Genomic DNA, 18,429 nt, shown 5'->3' with positions numbered 1-18,429 from the left:
TTGCAGTTTGAAAAGGAGCTAAAAAATGTTGTAGTTTAATCTCAAAGATACAAGAAGAAAATTTGTTCGACTGTTATAGCAGAGAAATACTCTGAAAAACTGTTTTATCCTTGATAGACAAAGGACTAATTTCGAGATACATTTATTACTTCTAGTATTAACTACTTTTTGTTCTGATGTGCTGGCGTAAAGATGTACTGTATAATTTCATGTCTATGTGTGTGTTAAATGATGAAAAATGTGTTTCATGATTTCTGTCAAGATCAAGCCTAAATCCCATACCAATGGAGTACAAATTATTCTGTTAATTCGAGAAGGCGAATTTTAGATGGAGGCGACGATCTTCACGACAGCGTTGCTCAACAATAGAGGTAGGTGATTGTGCTCACTACTTTCCTTTGGTGGCCGCTAAGATTAATTCCGATGTGTTTTTGCCGAGACATTTAGAACCTGCAATCTTCCTTTTCGTATAAAAATAGGAGTCCGATAGAAAAATAAATATTTTTAAATTTAAATAATTGCAATTCTTTTACCCAGGCCACGGGGAATGATAGAACGTACGTGCCTCTACCCTGATCTCCGAGTGTGTTACGACGTAATTATTTTACGAAAAAAAAAAAATTAAGATAGATCTTTCTCATCAGATCGCAACCACTCGCACGCAAATGTACGTCAGTCGTGCGCATTGTTCTAAAGCTTTTCTGTTAATATTCAGTGGATTGCATCTCCGTAATTAGTTTTTGTTTATGCCGCAAATCGCACCTCACGCGGATTATTTATTACGCAAGTTTCAGGCTCCATTTTATGTCAAAAATTCCTAAGTACGAGTGACTAAGCAAACCACTACAATAATTTCATATCTCTACAACTACAATAACACAAAACAACAATATCATAACAGAGAGGGTACGTTACAAGCTATAGCAGTTGTGAAGTTAAGAACTGTCAGAGTTGTTTGTGCACTGTATTCGAATATTAATTTTAGTAGTTTTAAATCATTCAGCAAATATTAGCACTGTGTTTACATTTCGTGGCTCGCAGTTGCAGCTTTAGCTGTTCTCAAGTTCTGACAAAGTTGTTTGTGCACTGTTATACAGTTATTAAATTTAGTAGTTTTCAACTGTGTCTCGTGCTGTTTTTCTGGTGAAATAATGGTTTAATAAAATTTTGGAAACCTTCGCTCACTGTGTTTTTTAGAACTTTCTGTGTGTTGAAGTCGTTTAGTAAATTTATAGTGCTAATTTTTAGCTGATGTTTGTTATTGTTTATAGTGAAATATCTCAGTAAAATTTTCGTTCGCTGTTTTAACTTTGTTGAGTGTTCCAGTTGCCACTTGAATTTTTACTTTTAGCAAAGAAATTGTGTGAAGTCTTGCTGTTATTGGTATTAGTTGTGATTTAGCAGTATGAATAAAAGTTGTTGCTTTCTTAGTAGAGAGAGAATTTAGAGACCATTATTGTTAGTTCTTTAAATAATTCTATAGTTGTAATTAAACTTATGTAACATAGACATTTAGTTTTTTCAGTATTTGTAAAATTTTACGTTGATTGAGAAGTGTGGGCTGTCATAGGTTTGTGAGTAGTGGGAATACAGTGTGGCATTTGTTCAAAGTATTTTCACTGTGGGGAATGCAGTTGGGAAGCTAATGGGCAATCTAGAAACATATTCTTCTGGGAATGCAAAGTCTGTAGTAGAAATAAATTGATAGAGGAGCTGAAGCGTAATATCTGTGCCCTTCTGGTGCAGTTACAATGTGCGAAGGAGGATCTAAATAGATTCGGGAGTGTGAAGGGTGCTGGGAAATGGGAAATGGCAGTTGGCAAGGAGGCAGCTAGGAGGAAGTATTCAGATAGTTGTACTTTGTGTATATGTGATAGATTTGACCAACTGCCTGAGGTGAGTGGAGAGGAGCCTCTTGTAGGTGTAGGAAACATGCAGCAGTTAGGAGGCCTAAGTTAGTTGCAAAGCCTAACAGAAAGAAGGAGGTTCTGCTGCTAGGTAGTTCACATGGTAGAGGTGTTGGCCAGTAGTTGCAGGAAGTGTTGGTGAGGAAGTACCAGGTCACCAGCTTTGTGAAGCCTAGTGCAGAGTTGGCTCAGGCAGCTGCATAGGGAAGTTATGTAGGAATTTTGTGAAAGAGGATCAGATAGTGATTATGGGTGGATAAGGGAATAGTCTTGATAGGGACGGGAATATGATGTAGGTGGTGACCTGATAAAGATAGCTACTCAAACTGGTGGCACTAATGTGCTCTTCACGCAAATGTTTCAGCCACTGAATGATTCCATCTTAATGTGACTGTCAGATGTGTTAACATGGAGCTGGAAAAGACACTGATGGCAGAGGGCATAGGACGCATTGCAGTGGTGCCAGTTGAGTCTGTCAATAGATTAGGTTTTACTAGGCACGGCCCGCACATCAAAAGGTATGGGAAGGGGAGACTGGCAAAGCTTGTAGGTGACAATGTAGTGAGTGATGGTAGGATCACTCGGGTTCTTGGTTCAGTTTATAGTAAGTACCAAAAATTAGTTATATGTTGTGACTTCAATATTAATTTTGTTTATGATTGTGCAAGAAAAAGGTTGTGACTTCAATGTTAATTTTGTTTATGATTGTGCAAGAAAAAGGATGTTGTTAGATCTCCTAAACTCATATGATCGGAGGCAGACTGTGTTTTTTCATCTAGGGTGCAGGGGAACAGTATCACAGCTGTAGATAATATTTTTATTGATTCTTCATTATTAGATGATGCACCAATTTTGACACTAAAAGGGTTTTGTACCTGAACAAATGTCGCATATAATTACAAACTAAGTAAGAGAGCTAATCGTATGACAATATGGAGTTTATTAAACCTTGTTAAGGAACAAGAGTGGCAAGATGTTCTTATAGTGCTGGTAACATAGGTGACAAATGTAATGCTTTCATTAGCACATTTCTCATGCTCTTTAAGAGTTGTTTTCCATTAGAACATTCTAAATGGGATACTAGCAGTAAAAGGCAGCCTGGGTGGTTGACTAATGGGATAAGGATATCATGTAGCGTAAATTGGGAATTATATCAAAATGTTAGAAGTAGTCACAATCAAGCTACAGTAGCCCATTGCAAACAGCACTGTAAGGTGCTTAAAAATATTATTAGAAAGGCAAAAAGTATGTGGTATGCAAATAGAATAGCTAATTCACAGGATAAAATTAAAATCAGATGGTTAGTTGAGAAGGAAGTATCTCGTCAGCAGCACAAGGTTGACGATATAAAGTCAGTTTGTAGTAAAAATATTTCTGTTGCTGATATGTCAGATATATGTACAGTATTTAACAATCAGTTCCTGAGCAACTTTGGTGTGATGTCATAAGCACATGACGGCATGTGAGATTGCTCTCTAAGTTTTTATATATTTTTAGGTTTCAGATACATATTTTAATGGTTTTTCGTGATAATACTTACTAGGCTTATATAAGTTACTTATTAGTGGTTTTTTCATTTACCTCTGCCTTTCTTGTGTTGTGACCTGATATTTGTGAGTGTTTTGTATCGAGCAACTTAACCTCTTACCTGTGTTTACATTCCGCACTGACCAGTTGCAGCTGTAGCGGTGCATCGAAAGCTAAGTACTAATTAATTGTTTGTGTATAGTAGTTTATTTAAGAACTTTAGTAGTCTTCAACTGGTGTTTTCTGATGAAATAATTTCAGAAGAACTTTTTGGGAACTGTTTTCAGTTTCGTTTCTGTGTCATTAGACGTTTGATTTTCTTTCTGTGTTAGTCTTTTGTGGTATTCTCATTTGTTGTTGATTAATACTATTAATAATACTAGTTACTTCCCTTGTAGAGTAAGTTTGTGGTTATTGTAGTCAGTTTTTAAACTTCTTATTGCAGTAGCGAAACTTGGATAAAGTAGTATTCTTGTCTCAATAACTGTAAAATTTTACCATGAGTGAGAAGTGTGGGCTTTGCCGTGGGTTCGTGAGTAGTGGATTGGGGTGTGACTTGCTCGAAGTATTTTCACTGGGGGGAATGCAGTGGGGAAGCCGGTGGGCATTCTGGTGAGATCCTCTCCTGGAACTGCAGGTTATGTAGCAAGAGTAAGTTGATAGAGGAGCAGGAGCGTAAGATCTGTGCCCTCCAGGTGCAGTTGAAAAACACACAGGAGGAGCTAGATAGGATGAGGAGGGAGAAGGAGGTTGGGAAATGGGAGCTGGCTGTTGGCAAGAGATCTGCTAGGAGAAGGAGATTTTCAGATAGTTTTACTATTGGTGTTTGCAATAGATATGACCAACTGTCAGAGTCTAGTGGAGAGGAATGTCTAGTAGCTGTAGGTGTAGGAAGTACGCAGCAGACCTCAGCTGTTACGGTGACTAGGGCAGTTGCAAAGTCGAAGAGAAAGAAGAAGGTTCTGCTGTTAGGCACTTCCACAGTTACGGGTGTTACATGTACACACCTTAAAATCAGGAAAAATAATGTAAGGAAAAATATTTATTGAATTTAATATTGAAAACTTTTAAGGCTTGCATTATATTTCATCTTAGAAATGTTGATACTGGAATTGTTTTATTGTTCTCCTGGTTATTAATCAAAAAAGTAGTGTTACGGGTGTTACCAAAAGTAGACCTGGCCCCTGTTATGAGTTAGGGAATTCTCTAATTCCTGCAAACGTGATGAAGCTTTTATTCTTGTAAAACACCTGTTAAGAGGTAAATAATTACTATTAAAAACAGTCTTGATCACAATTTATTTTATAAGGTGACCGGTTTCGACCACTGCTGTGGTCATCTTCAGACCATTGAGTGGAAACCCCTTTCTGTTGGAGAATCACAACTCAGTTGTGATTCTCCAACAGAAAGGGGTTTCCACTCAATGGTCTGCAGATGACCACAGCAGTGGTCGAAACCGGTCACCTTATAAAATAAATTGTGATCAAGACTGTTTTTAATAGTAATTATTTACAATTTTATTGATCACTGCTGTTCCCATAATGCATTCAAAAGTAATACCTGTTAAGAGGTATTGCCCCAAATTTTATTTTGAAATATAAATTTTTATTTTTTTGGACATCATAACTTAGTATATATATATTTTTTGCTGTTACGGGTGTTACATTAAATGTTACGGGTGTTACATAGATGCATCAGATTTGATTCTTGAAGGAATAAATTTACCTCTTACAATTGCATAAAAAGAAAAGAAGTATTGTAGTTTATTTGGAATAAAAGTATGTACTTAAGGAAACATATTTGAAGAATAAAGCTATTTATTACACAAAAAATTTTGTTACAATTTTATAGTACAACTAGGCCAAGATATTGTTACTTACATAACATTTACCTCATTTTGTAGGCCTAATAAATTTATGACAAAAATGTTTTCTTATTATTCATTGGTTTAAAAACTTCATTTAATAATCTTTCTCCGCAACATCCAACTCAAAATTGAACTCTTAGTACAAATGGTTACCTTGTTGTTTGATTTCTGGTGTTGTTACCTTAGATAGTACTTGACTGAATTTCAAAAAACAAACATCAGTTTCATCTAGTTTAATAAGTGTTTTACCTTTTCCTACTGACTTCAGAAACATTATTTTCACATCCTCCTCTTCATCAACCTCACTTTGGCAGATTCCCAAGTATCGGTATTGAGTTTTGGATAGGGTTGGCTTCTTTTTGTCACTTGGAATGTCAGCCAAGACAACTAACCCAAATTTTAAATCAGACTTTCCAATTTTATTAGTTAGGTTTAACTCACAAGCACTTCCAATATTGTCTTGTGATTCAGATAGTGAAACAGTCTCTAGATCAGAATCATCAGAACTGCACACTTTATAGAAGTTTATGCATGTTTTGCATGTAATGTTTTAACTTTGGCCTCCTCAGTGCTAAATAGTGACACCCTTGTCATTAATGGCTCTGTTGTTTCTGAAACCAGCAAATCAGTTGTGTTACAAGGCCGAAAGTGATGGCAGCCCTGGATTTGAGGAATTGCTTGTAAATTTTTCCACCTTTCATCCAAAATAGGAATGTTTGGAGGGCAGCGTGGAGGGTAAAAATCGTAAAGGGAGACCAAGAGATGAATACACTAAGCAGATTCAGAAGGATGTGGGTTGCAGTAAGTACTGGGAGATGAAGAAGCTTGCACAGGATAGGGTAGCATGGAGAGCTGCATCAAACCAGTCTCAGGATTGAAGACCACAACAACAACAGGAATGTTATGCTCTACTGTTATCTTATCAACCCATAGTACCTTAATTTTAGAAAAACTCATCAGAGTGTAGTCATAAAAGTCAACTGCGTTGTTAATAATAACTTTCCTAGATCTAACAGCTGTCCACACGCTCCTCTTCAGTGCACCTCCAATGCCATCCATGGCTCCTTTACCATGTGAATTGGCAACAAAATTCCACTCAACTGTCAATCCAAAGTCTCTCTCAAAATAACATAGATTGGACAAAGTATATTTATTTTTGAACTGCCCAGCACAGTTGTCAGAAAATATAAAAACTCTTTTAACTTTAGGAAACGCTTTTTTAATGTCCGTTATAACAGTTTTAAGAGAAGTCCACACAAAATATTTTGTGTGTGAAAGGTCATTACTGATGACTGCATAGGACCTGACTTCATGGTTTGCAAACTAAATGCAGAAAGTGCAAATAGTTACTTGTGAATGTGCCCAGTGTGCACTCTGTACCTCATCTTGTGAAATTAGAGCATAATTCTCTCCAAAGTCCATTTGAAGAACACATTCTTCAGTGTCAAGGCTGTTTTTCTTTCCTTTGATGAAATCACTCTGCTTTATCTTCACGTAGCAATGTTTTTTAAACTGCGGCAATTTGTCAACCAGGCATCATCGCAGCTCCCTGAATGTTCACTAAGACAAGGATGATGTTTCGCATCATTTTCCCATTGCTGCCAGACAATCTTTTTAGTTACGTCAAAGCCTTCTGGGATAAATTTGCTCAATTTAATTTGACATTCCTGGCATGACCCAAAAACACAAGTCTTTGTTCTGTGAATTACAACTTAATTCGTTCAATAATTCCTTGTGATTGCTTGGAACAGCTTTGCTCAAAGACTCAAGTATGCTTATGAAATTGTAGGCTCTTATGAATGACTAGAATTTGCCTCAATAAGCAGTTTACTGGGCCTATATAAAATTTAAAATTGAGGTTAGCAATATTGTTGTCCTTGAGAAAGTTAGAATGGAAAACATAAACTATATATAACCTAAAGAATTTTGGGCTTAATTAACTTTTTAGGAGAACATCAGTTGATTCAGGTTAACGCCCCAATTAACTTTTATAATGTAGATGCAGTGCTTAAACAAGTGTATGCAGAGGAATAAAAATTTTTGTTTTCAAGCTTAAAACTGTTTTCATATGTAATAAACATAGTTAAAAAACTTTTTCCATTCATAATAATACCCTTTGGTTATAATTTAAATGTAGGGCCTAGGCCTACTAAAGATGAAGGTGGCATTAACCTTCCAATTCAAGTTACGGGTGTTACACATGTGTTAAGTAACACCCGAAACAAAAATTAGTAACACCCGTAACAGCTCTAAGAGTGTTAAATAAGACTTCAAAATGCCATGTATCTTTTTTGTTACGGGTGTTAGAAGCTGCACATATATTATAAAACTAACAAAATAAAGAAATGCAATTAGCTTAGCTCAACAAAATGAATTATTGTGAGCTATAACAATGTTGACTTCAATATTCTATGCAACAATAGAACAATCAGCCACAGATAACACAACTAATACTCATCTGGAAATAGCATAAAACATACCTCTCTGTGGTGCCATAGAGTAGTGCACCTTAAACACTTAGTGAAGGTAGAAATTTAATTTTTTCATAGTCATGATTATTTTGCAATGAACAAATGTACTTTTAACATGGAATTTTTAAGATTATATTTGAAATATTGTCATTTCAATTTTTTTGTCACAAAGTCTCTTTAACATGGAATGACACAGTTCTCATGGCAGAGGTGTAGGCCAGCAGTTGCAGGAAGTGTTGGGGAGTGAGTAACAGGTCACCAGCATTGTGAAGCCTAATGCAGGATTGGCTCAGGTGACTGTTAACATAGGGGGGTTTTGTAGGGATTTTACTAATGAGGATCAGGTAGTGATTGTTGGTGGGGCTGGTAATAGTATTGATAGGGATGGGGAGTATGACATAGATGGTGACCTGGAAAAGATAGCCACTCAGACTGGCAACACGAATGTGCATTTCATGGAACTGTTTCAGCGTCACGATCAGCCTCATCTCAATACAGCCGTCAGGCGTAATAACATGAGACTTGGGGGTGTGCCGATGACAGAAGGCATGGGTCACATTTCAGTGGTGTTGGTGAAGTCTATCAGCAGGATGGGTTTCACTAGACATGGCCTGCACCTCAACAGGTATGGGAAGGGGAGGTTGACAAAGCTTATAGGTGACAGCATAGGTGGGGTGGTGGGATCGCTCATGGGAAAATTCCTGTAGTAGTGGGTGTTAGAGCTACACATTTTTAGATTGAAGTCAGCTGTTAGCTATTTCTGCTTAAGGAAAGTCTCTCTAACAAAGGAACCACTTTCAACAAAGCTTAGGTATCCGAGTAATGAGGGAATTAGTATATTTCATCAAAATATACAAGGTATTAGAGATAATATACAAGGTATTAGAGATAAGGGGGGTAAGGTGTGGGATGCGTCACCAATAGCCTCTCCCACACAAATGTCAACCTCTCCGGCACCTGGTATCCCCTGCTACGCTAACGAGGCTCTGGGGACCGAGTTTCTCCCGGGATAAGGAGAACCCTCTACTAAGTCAACGACCTTCTAGAGGGCGGATGAGCTGGTAGAGCAAGGGCACCCTCTTGTCCTTGGAGTGAGAAATCACTCCTAAAGACGGAAGAATCACCAAGGGTGGTCAATGGCATAGGATGCTGAAGGCAACGGGAAACCACAGCATTAAAGATCCAATGGATATCCCCAGGAAAACTCATCATGGCAGGGTTCAATGTCAAATTATCCGGAGTTTCAACTCCCCCACTCGGATCTCCGGGGGGGAGAGCCTTGAACAATGCCACAAGTAAATACAAAAATAATGCAACAATAGCAACTTGGAATGTAAGATCATTATACCAACAAGGCAAAGTAAATAATGTTATACAAGAAATGAAACGCCTAAAAATTAACATTTTGGGTGTAAGTGAAACAAGATGGCCTGACTCAGGAGAAATGACCATTGACAACATGAAAGTATATTACTCAGGAAATTCTGATAGCCAGCACAGGAATGGGGTAGGAATAATTTTAGATGAGTATGCTAGTAAATCTGTCAAAAGCATTTTACCAATCTCAGATAGAGTAATCAGTCTACATTTACAAACGAAACAAACAAATATTAATTTAATCCAAATCTATGCTCCAACAGCCGACAAAGACCAAGAAGAAATAGGAAAATTTTATGAAGAATTAACACAAGCAATAGGAACATCAAAAAGCAGAGACATTATTATCATCATGGGAGATTTTAATGCCAAAATAGGTGAAGGAAGTGAAGGTGATCTTATTGGACCTTTTGGTTTAGGAACAAGAAATGAAAGAGGAGATTTGCTGTCACAATTTTGCCAGGAAAACAATCTGTCTATTACAAACACATTTTTTAAACTCCCTAAACGAAGACTTTATACTTGGAAATCACCAAGAGACTGTAATGAATAAGTTTGCAGAAATCAAATTGATTTCATACTTATAAACAAGAGGTACAAAAATTCTATTCATGGTGTGAAAACATATCCAGGAGCTGATATATTTTCTGGTCATAACCTTTTAGTAGCAAAGTTCCATGTGAAACTGAAAGCCATACAAAAGAAACAAAAGAAGGACTATATAAATACAACTATTCTAAGAGACCCCTTGACTAAACAAAAGACTTCTGAAGAGATTAATAAGGAATTAGTTAGGATAAAGAATAATCAAACAGAAGACATTGATGGCAAATGGGAACTTATAAAAGACACATTAAATAATGCATGTAAAAACACAATGGCGACCAAACACGACAACATGACAAAGAAGTGGATGACAGAGAAGATATTACAATTGATGGAACAAAGAAGAATACTTAAAAATAGAGATGAAAGTGAGTATAAAAGATTACATGCAGAAATACGAAAAGAAACACGGCGAGCAAAAGAAGAATGGTACAAGGAACAATGCTCTGAAATTGAGAGTTATGAAACAAGACATGATAGTTTCAACTTACACAAAAAAGTTAAAGATTTAGCTGGACTTAATAAAAAAAAAAGTACAAGTTTATTGTTAGATAAAAATGACAAAATAATTCCTGATGTTAAAGGTAAACTGGACAGGTGGACAGAATATGTCAAAGAACTATTTGAAGATACAAGAAAAGATCAAAAATTTTATGATAACGTGATCGGAGAACGAGGACCAAGCATATCGAAAGAAGAAAGATTACATGTTATCAACAAATCAAAGACAGGAAAAGCCCCTGGACCGGATAAGATACCAAATGACATCCTGAAACTCATAGGAATAGACCATATAGATATATTTGTACAATTGTTTAATGATATTTATAATTCGGGAATTATTCCTAGGGATTGGTTGACATCTACCTTTGTTACATTACCCAAAAAGGCTAATGCCAAAACTTGTAATGATCACCGTACAATAAGCTTAATGAGTCACACCTTAAAGATATTTCTAAAAGTTATACACCAACGAATATACAAAAAAGTAGAAGAAGGTATAAGTGAAACACAATTCGGTTTTAGAAGTTCCCTCGGTACAAGAGAAGCATTGTTTGCTTTTAACATATTAGCGCAACGATGTATGGAGGTTAACCAGCCACTATATGTGTGCTTCCTGGATTATAATAAAGCATTTGACAAAGTTCGTCATGATCATCTCATAGAATTGTTAGAAAAGAAAACACTTGATTAGAAAGACATCCGCATTATATATAACCTCCACTACAATCAAACCGCAACCGTGAAGGTAGAAAATGAGTTATCGAATGATATAGAAATAAAGAGGGGTGTGAGACAAGGTTGCGTTCTCTCACCCTTATTGTTTAATATGTATTCAGAGGACATAATCCAGGCAGCTCTATCAGATGAAATAGCTGGCATTAAAGTGAATGGGCTAAACATTAACAATGTTAGGTTTGCTGATGACACTGCACTACTAGCTGGAAACCTCAAAGATCTACAATTACTTTTTGACAAAGTCGCAGAAAAAAGTGAAGAATTTGGCTTGACTCTTAACGTAAGCAAGACTAAGTTCATGGTGATATCTAAAACACACCAACAAGAAAATCTTACAATCAATAGGGAAAGAGTCGATCAAGTACGTAAGTTTAAATATCTCGGAACAATTGTAAATGAGGAGATTGAAAGCTCAGAAGAAATTAAATCGAGAATAGGACAGGCCAGAAGTATCTTTAATAAGATGAAAAATGCATTCTGTTCGAGAGACATTTGTTTAAACACAAAAATGAGGTTGCTAAGATGCTATGTATTCTCAAAATTATTATACGGAATGGAAGCGTGGACATTGAAAAAGAAGGACATGAACAGTTTAGAAGCTTTTGAAATGTGGGCATATAGAAGAATACTTTGAATTAGTTGGGTGTCGAGGATTACTAATCAAGATGTCCTAAGAAGAATGGGAAAGGAAAAAGAATTAATTAAAACTATTAAAGTAAGGAAGCTACAATATTTAGGCCATGTTATTAGGGGAGTAAATTACAAAATATTGCAAATAATACTAGAAGGGAAAATTTGTGGGAAGAGAACGAGGGGTAGAAGACGGACATCCTGGATTGACAATTTAAAAAATTGGTACAACTGTTCAACGTCAGAACTCCTTAGATCAGCCAAATCAAGATCAGAAATTGCCATGATGACAGCCAACCTTCTTAGAGGAGACGGCACATGAAGAAGAAGATTAGAGATAAAGTTAGTGAATTGCTTATAGATGTTGACTCTGAAATTATTGGTATATCTGAACACTTCTTAAATAAGGAGATAATTCAGAGATTCAGAGGCTTCCTTTACCAGGATACAGGTTGGCTGGCAGCTTTTCTAGGAGCTCTTTGCAGTGTGGGGGAGTAGCCATGTATGTGAAAAATGGCATCCCATTTGAGTCAATTGATGTTTAAAAGTACTGCACTGAAAAGGTGTTTGAATGTTGTGCAGGTGTGGTTAAATTTAGAGGAGCTAAACTTCTCACTGTTGTTATTTATAGATCCCCAGACTCCAATTTCACAACATTTTTGCTAAAGCTAGAGGAGGTTCTTGGTTCACTTTATAGGAAATACAAAAAGTTAGTTATATGTGGTGACTTCAATATTAATTGTAAAAGTGATTGTGCAAGGAAAAGGATGCTGGTAGACCTCCTTAATTCATATAATCTTATGCAAACTGTATTCTTTCCAACGTGAGTGCAAGGGAACAGTAGAACAACTACAGACAACATTTTTGCTCATTCCTCATTACTAGAAGGGCATTCTGTTAGCAAAAAGGTGAATGGCCTTTCAGATCATGATGCACAAATTTTATCTCTAAAAGATTTTTGTGCTGCAACACATGTTAAATATAGTTATCAACTTTTTAGGAAAGCTGATCCAGTTGCTGTAGAGACCTTTGTAAACCTTACCAAGGAACAAGAGTGGCAAGATGTTTATAGTGCTGATACAGTAGACGATAAATATAATGCTTTCCTCAAGACTTTTTTTGTGATCTTTGAAAGTTGCTTTCCATTAGAACGTTCAAAACAGGGTACTAGCACAAACAGGCAGCCTGGGTGGCTGACTAGAGGGATAAGAATATCTTGTAGAACAAAGTGGCAGTTATATCAAAACGTTAGAAACAGTCAAAATCTAAATGCAGCAGCCCATTACAAACAGTATTGTAAGGTGCGTAAAAATGTTATTAGGAAATATGTGGTATGCAGATAGAATAGCTAAGTCTCAGGATAAAATTAAAACCATATGCTCAGTCGTAAAGGAAGTGGCTGGTCTGCAGAGACAGGTCGAGGATATAGAATCAGTGCGTAGTGGGAATGTCCGTGTTACTGATAAGTTGCATATATGTACAGTATTTAAGAATCACTTTCTGAATATAGAAGGTGAACTAAACAGAAACTTAGTCCCAACAAGGAATCATATAGCGCTCTTAGAAAAAAGTGTTTCTTGACTGTTACCTGAAATGCTCCTCTATGATACTGACAAGAGGGAGATTGAGTTAATAATTAAATCAATAAAGACCAAGAACTCTCATGGATATGATGGGGTATCTAGCAGAATACTGAAGTATTGTTCTATGTATGTTAGCCCAGTACTTAGCCATATCTGTAACTTTTCCTTTAGGAGTGGTCGGTTTCGTGACCGATTAAAGTATTCGGTAGTGAAGCCACTTTATAAAAAGGGAGACAGGGATAATGTTGACAATTTTAGACCTATTTCTATGCCATCGGTGTTTGCTAAAGTTATCGAGAAGGTTGTATATACAAGGTTACTGGAGCATTTAAATTCACATAATTGCTGTCAAATGTACAGTTTGGTTTTAAAAATGGTTTAACAACTGAAAATGCTATATTCTCTTTTCTCTGTGAGGTTTTGGACGGATTAAATAAAAGATTGTGAATGCCAGGTGTTTTCTTTGATTTAACGAAGGCTCTTGACTGTGTTGACCACAAAATATTGCTGCTGGAGTTGGACCATTATGGAGTAAGGGGAGTAGCTTACACTTGGTTCGCCTCTTACTTTAAGAACAGAAAGCAGAAGGTAATTCTCTGCAGTATTGAGAGTGGTAGTGGCGTTCAGTCCCAATGGGGCACTGTTAAGTGGGGTGCTCCCTAAGGGTCGGTGCTGTGGCCACTGCTGTTTCTTATTTATATAAATGATATGCCTTCTAGTATTACAGGTGATTCAAAAATATTTCTGTTTGCTGATGACACAACCTTGGTAGTGAAGGATCTTGTGTGTAATATTGAAACAGTATCAAATAATGTAGTTCATGAAATAAGTCTGTGGCTTGTGGAAAATAATTTGATGCTAAATCACCGTAAGACTCAGTTTTTACAGTTTCTAACTCACAATTCTACAAGAACCGATATTTTGATCAGACAGAATGGGCATATTATGAGCGAGTCGGAACAGTTGAAGTTCCTAGGCATTCGGATAGACAATAAGCTGTTGTGGAAAGCCCATGTTCAGGATCTTGTTCAGAAGCTAAATGCTGCTTTATTTACCATTAGAACAGTATCTGAAATAAGTGACAGTTCAACACGAAAAGTAGTCTACTTCGCATACTTTCATACACTTATGTCATATGGTATTATTTTTTGGGCTGATTCTTCTGATTCAAAAAGGGTATTTTTGGCTCAAAAATGGGCTGTTCAAGCTATATGTGGTGTAAGTTCGAGAACCTCCTGTCGACCCCTATTCAATAGTCTGGGAATCCTGACATTTTCCTCACAGTATATATTTTATTTTATGTCGTGTGTTGTTAGCAATATTAGCTTATTCCCAAGAGTTAGCAGCTTTCACTCAATTAATACCAGGCAGAAATCAAATCTGCATGTGGAATGCACTTCCTTGACTCTTGTGCAGAAAGAAGTGCAGTATTCTGCTGCATCCATTTTCAGTAAGGTACCACAAGAACTCAAAAATCTTAGCAGTAGCCCAAACACTTTTAAGTCTACACTGAAAAGTTTCCTCATGGCTCACTCCTTCTATTCTGTTGAGGAGCTCCTGGGAAGAGCTGAAAAATTAAGCAAATTCCAGTGTTACATTGTTGATTTTCTTTATTTAAACGTACTGGATATGTTTCCTATATTTCATTTTATCTTTTTCTACTATCGTGTTATAATTTCACGTATTGCAGGCTCGTTCAAACTGTGCCCCTGGGGCGCTAGTGCCTGCGATCGCTCACGGCCAGCGCCCCGGGCGAATTCGTATGTTGTTGCAGTGTCGTTTAGCTGGCCGTACGGAACGCCTGCCGTGCCAAGCCATGCCGCTGTATGCGCGCTTCATACGGACGACAGACCACTGCACCAGCAGTGGTCAAAGGCGACACAAAGCCATTAGTCAATAGACGCAAGGCTACAGTGGATGGAGATGAACGGTCAACAGCAGCAGACAAAACGAAAGGGGAGCGGTGCGTTCGCACTATTTAAACTCGAGAGGGATATTAATAACAGAACAGTATTCTGCATTTAATACATGCATGAAAGTTACCTAATACAGAAGAATACAGTCACAATTTGAGAACAAAGACGTTCGCGCACAGCTTACAAAAATGGCTATCCAACTCACCTCACTACTTGCTAATATTTACAGATTTTGAAATGGTTTTAGTGACAGCCGCTAGAGGGCAGCACCAACTAGGCTGCTGAATGGTGTCCCCAAATGTAGCCACTGCCCTTTTGCCACAAAATGAGAAAATTGTAGGTTGTTTCAAACGGAACCACTTCCCCTGAAAGGGTTAACAACTGAAAATGCTGTATTCTCTTTCCTCTGTGAGGTACTGGGCGGATTAAACAAAGGGTTTCGAACACTAAGCATATTTTTTTTATTAACTTGTAAGTCATTTGATTGTGTTTATCGCAAAATATTGTTCCAAAAGTTAGACCATTACAGAATATGGGGAGTAGCTCACGATTGGTTCACCTCTTACTTTGACAACAGGCAGCAGCAGGTCATTATTCACATATTCACAGTGTTGAAAATGGCTGTGACTTGGTGTCTGAGTGCCGTACCATTATATGGGTGGGTGGGTGGGGGGGGGGGGGGGTACATCAGTGTTGGGGCCACTCCTGTTCCTTATTTATATAAATGATATGCCCTCTACTATTATGGGTAATTCTAAAATATTTCTGTTTGCTGATGACACTAATTGGCAGTTAAGGATGTGCAACATTGGCTCTGTTTCAAATAGTGCAGTTCATGACATAAGTTCATGGCTAGTAGAAAATAAACTAATGCTAGATCACAGTAAGACACAGTTTTTACAGTTTCTAATGCGCAATTTCACAGAATGGTCATATGATTAGTGAAACTGAACACTTCAAATTTCTATGTGTTGAGATAGATAGTAAACTGTCGTGGAAAGCTCATGTTCAGGATCTTGTTCAAGGACTTAATGCTGCCATTTTTACCAAATGAACGGTATCTGAAATAAGTGATTGTGAAAATTAGTGTACTTTGCTTATTTTCATTTGCTTATGTTGTATGGTATTATATTTTGAGGTAACTCTTCCCACTCTAAAAGGATATTTTTGGCTCAGAAATGGACAGTTTGGGCAACATGTGGTGTAAGTTTGCTTACCTCTTGTCGACTCCTGTTCACAAGTCTGGGTATTTTGACATTGGCCTCTCAATATACAGTATATATTCTTTACTGTCATTTCTTGTTAATAATATCAGCTTATTCCCAAGAATTAGCAGCTTTCTCTCAGTTAATACTTGGCAGAAATCCAATCTGCATTTGCGTCACACTTCCTTAACTCTCGTGCAGAAAGATGTGCAGTATACTGCTGCATCCATTTTCAGTAAGCTACCACAAGAATTCAAAAATTTTAGCAGTAATCCACGTGCTTTCAAATCGAAACTGACAATTTGCTCCTACACAACTAGACTTGTAAATAAAGAAAAAGAAACTCTTTTAATTTATCTTAGGATCCAGTAATGCTGTGCCAAGTTGTTCTTCGGCATCGAACTTCTCTCTTCTATAAGTGAAGAGGCTACAAAACAAAACACTGCTTCTCTTCTTAAATAAAGTGTAGATTGTTTCCAATTAACTCTGTATATTGTCACAAACTTTCATGAACAGTGATGCATGACATGGGAAGTTACTGCTCCGAGAACCAACTAACATTGCTGTCTCAAAGACATCTCATTAACATACATGCAAATAATATAAAACAACAATAGCTTATGCACATCATATTTGTCTTCCTTGGTGTCAGATGTCTTCCGTGGCCCCAGAGCTCCTTCATTCTCCTTGCACCATAGAGATCCCAAATGGTCTCTTGCAGGTAGACTAAGCACCTGTCAAGTAATACCATCCCACAGTATTAGGCCCGATGTTTACAGACAAATTGCAATCGTGCACATCTTTACTCCGAGCTATATATTTGAAGTAAGTGACACATGCCATTCCATGAATGCCATGGATCACTAAATATCCCTACACTAAGGGAAAAGATGTCATGATCATACACTTAACAACCAGAACAAAGATACATATCCTTTAGTTAGAATTTTCATTAACTGTTGTTTTATATTTAATACATTCTCTACTTTGGCCAGCAAAGTGACATAGAGTGAACCGTAATTACTTGTGTCCTTTCAGAGCACTTTCAGCCCTTTAACTATTAATACCATTAATTTGTATTCTTGCATTCAGAGGAAGCAATTGTTATACGTAATTTTAAGATCAAACATCAGATTATACAGGGATTCAAATACTCATGGTAAACTACAGAGTTAGCTAATTTTTACTTTCTCAATTTATTGTCCAGTTTGGAGGAGATGCTCCCCTAAGCAGGGTCTTTATTCCTTTTCTTCACGAATATTACCCTTAAGCATTTCTTCCTTCTTGAAGGCTGTCTTCCGGGGATTCAGTATTTTCCTCTTGTTTCGTAGGCCTAGTTGTTGTGATGTACCACTCCATTCCTCTAAAGTGTCCTCCTTTCTTTGGGTCCATCCAAATCTGGCATAAGCTTCCTTATGTGGGGATTACTCCCACTTTGAAGTACCTCACCCTCTTTTTCTACTGCTTCATTGAGTACTTCAGTATTTCTCCCATGTCGGTTCACCTCATCTTAAGGCTGCAACCTCCATGAAACTCCAGCTATATCTCGCTTTTCCACTGTGAGTTCTCCTATTTTCCTACCTCCAAAGCACCTGTTCCTTCTTAACATTGGCTTGTCATTTCTATATCAAGCTTATTAGAAGGACATCCTGTCCTATTCCTCTCTCCTCTTGAAACAGTGACAAGCCTATCAAAAGAATACCCCTAAATCATCTTTGTTTGTGTATAGTCTGTGGGCATGTATGGGTGTGGGTGTTTGTTTGTTTGTGTGAGAGAGAGAGAGAGAGAGAGAGAGAGAGAGAGAGAGAGAGAGATATGTCTAGTATGCTCAAATCCCACACCTTCCCTATAAAAGTTAAAAGCAAACCCACCCATAACATATCTAATTACTACTAAAGTTAACAAAAATTGCCAGTTAAGTGCTCGATAATCATGGCATAACACATCTTGTACCATTTTCTTGAAATTCATAGCTGACTGACCTTTTTTTTTTCTTCTATCAAGTAGTTTATTGCTTCTACTTCTTTACCATTTCCACATTTTTTAAACCTTACTTTTTCCCCGTTGTTGACTCTATAAAAATTAGTGATTTGGGGTGTGG

The 18,429-nt window shown here is 37.2% G+C and overlaps 1 long non-coding RNA gene across 2 annotated transcripts in view; it reads left to right on the top strand.

Moving 5' to 3' along the window:
* Positions 1 to 227: 227 nt before the first annotated feature.
* LOC126474962 (uncharacterized) overlaps positions 228 to 18,429 on the top strand; it is a 69,299-nt gene continuing 51,097 nt past the window's right edge. Inside the window, exon 1 of one of the 2 annotated variants that reach the window (XR_007586613.1) lies at positions 228 to 371. This is a non-coding gene — a long non-coding RNA (uncharacterized LOC126474962). Of the gene's footprint in view, positions 372 to 611; positions 907 to 18,429 lie in introns of those variants that run through there. The other variant, XR_007586612.1, reaches the window with a different exon arrangement.

The sequence above is a fragment of the Schistocerca serialis genome, chromosome 4 (assembly GCF_023864345.2).
Source record: "Schistocerca serialis cubense isolate TAMUIC-IGC-003099 chromosome 4, iqSchSeri2.2, whole genome shotgun sequence".
Lineage (NCBI taxonomy): Eukaryota > Metazoa > Arthropoda > Insecta > Orthoptera > Acrididae > Schistocerca > Schistocerca serialis.
The sequence above is the reverse complement of the archived record's forward strand: the minus strand, read 5'-3'. Positions and strand labels throughout refer to the sequence as shown.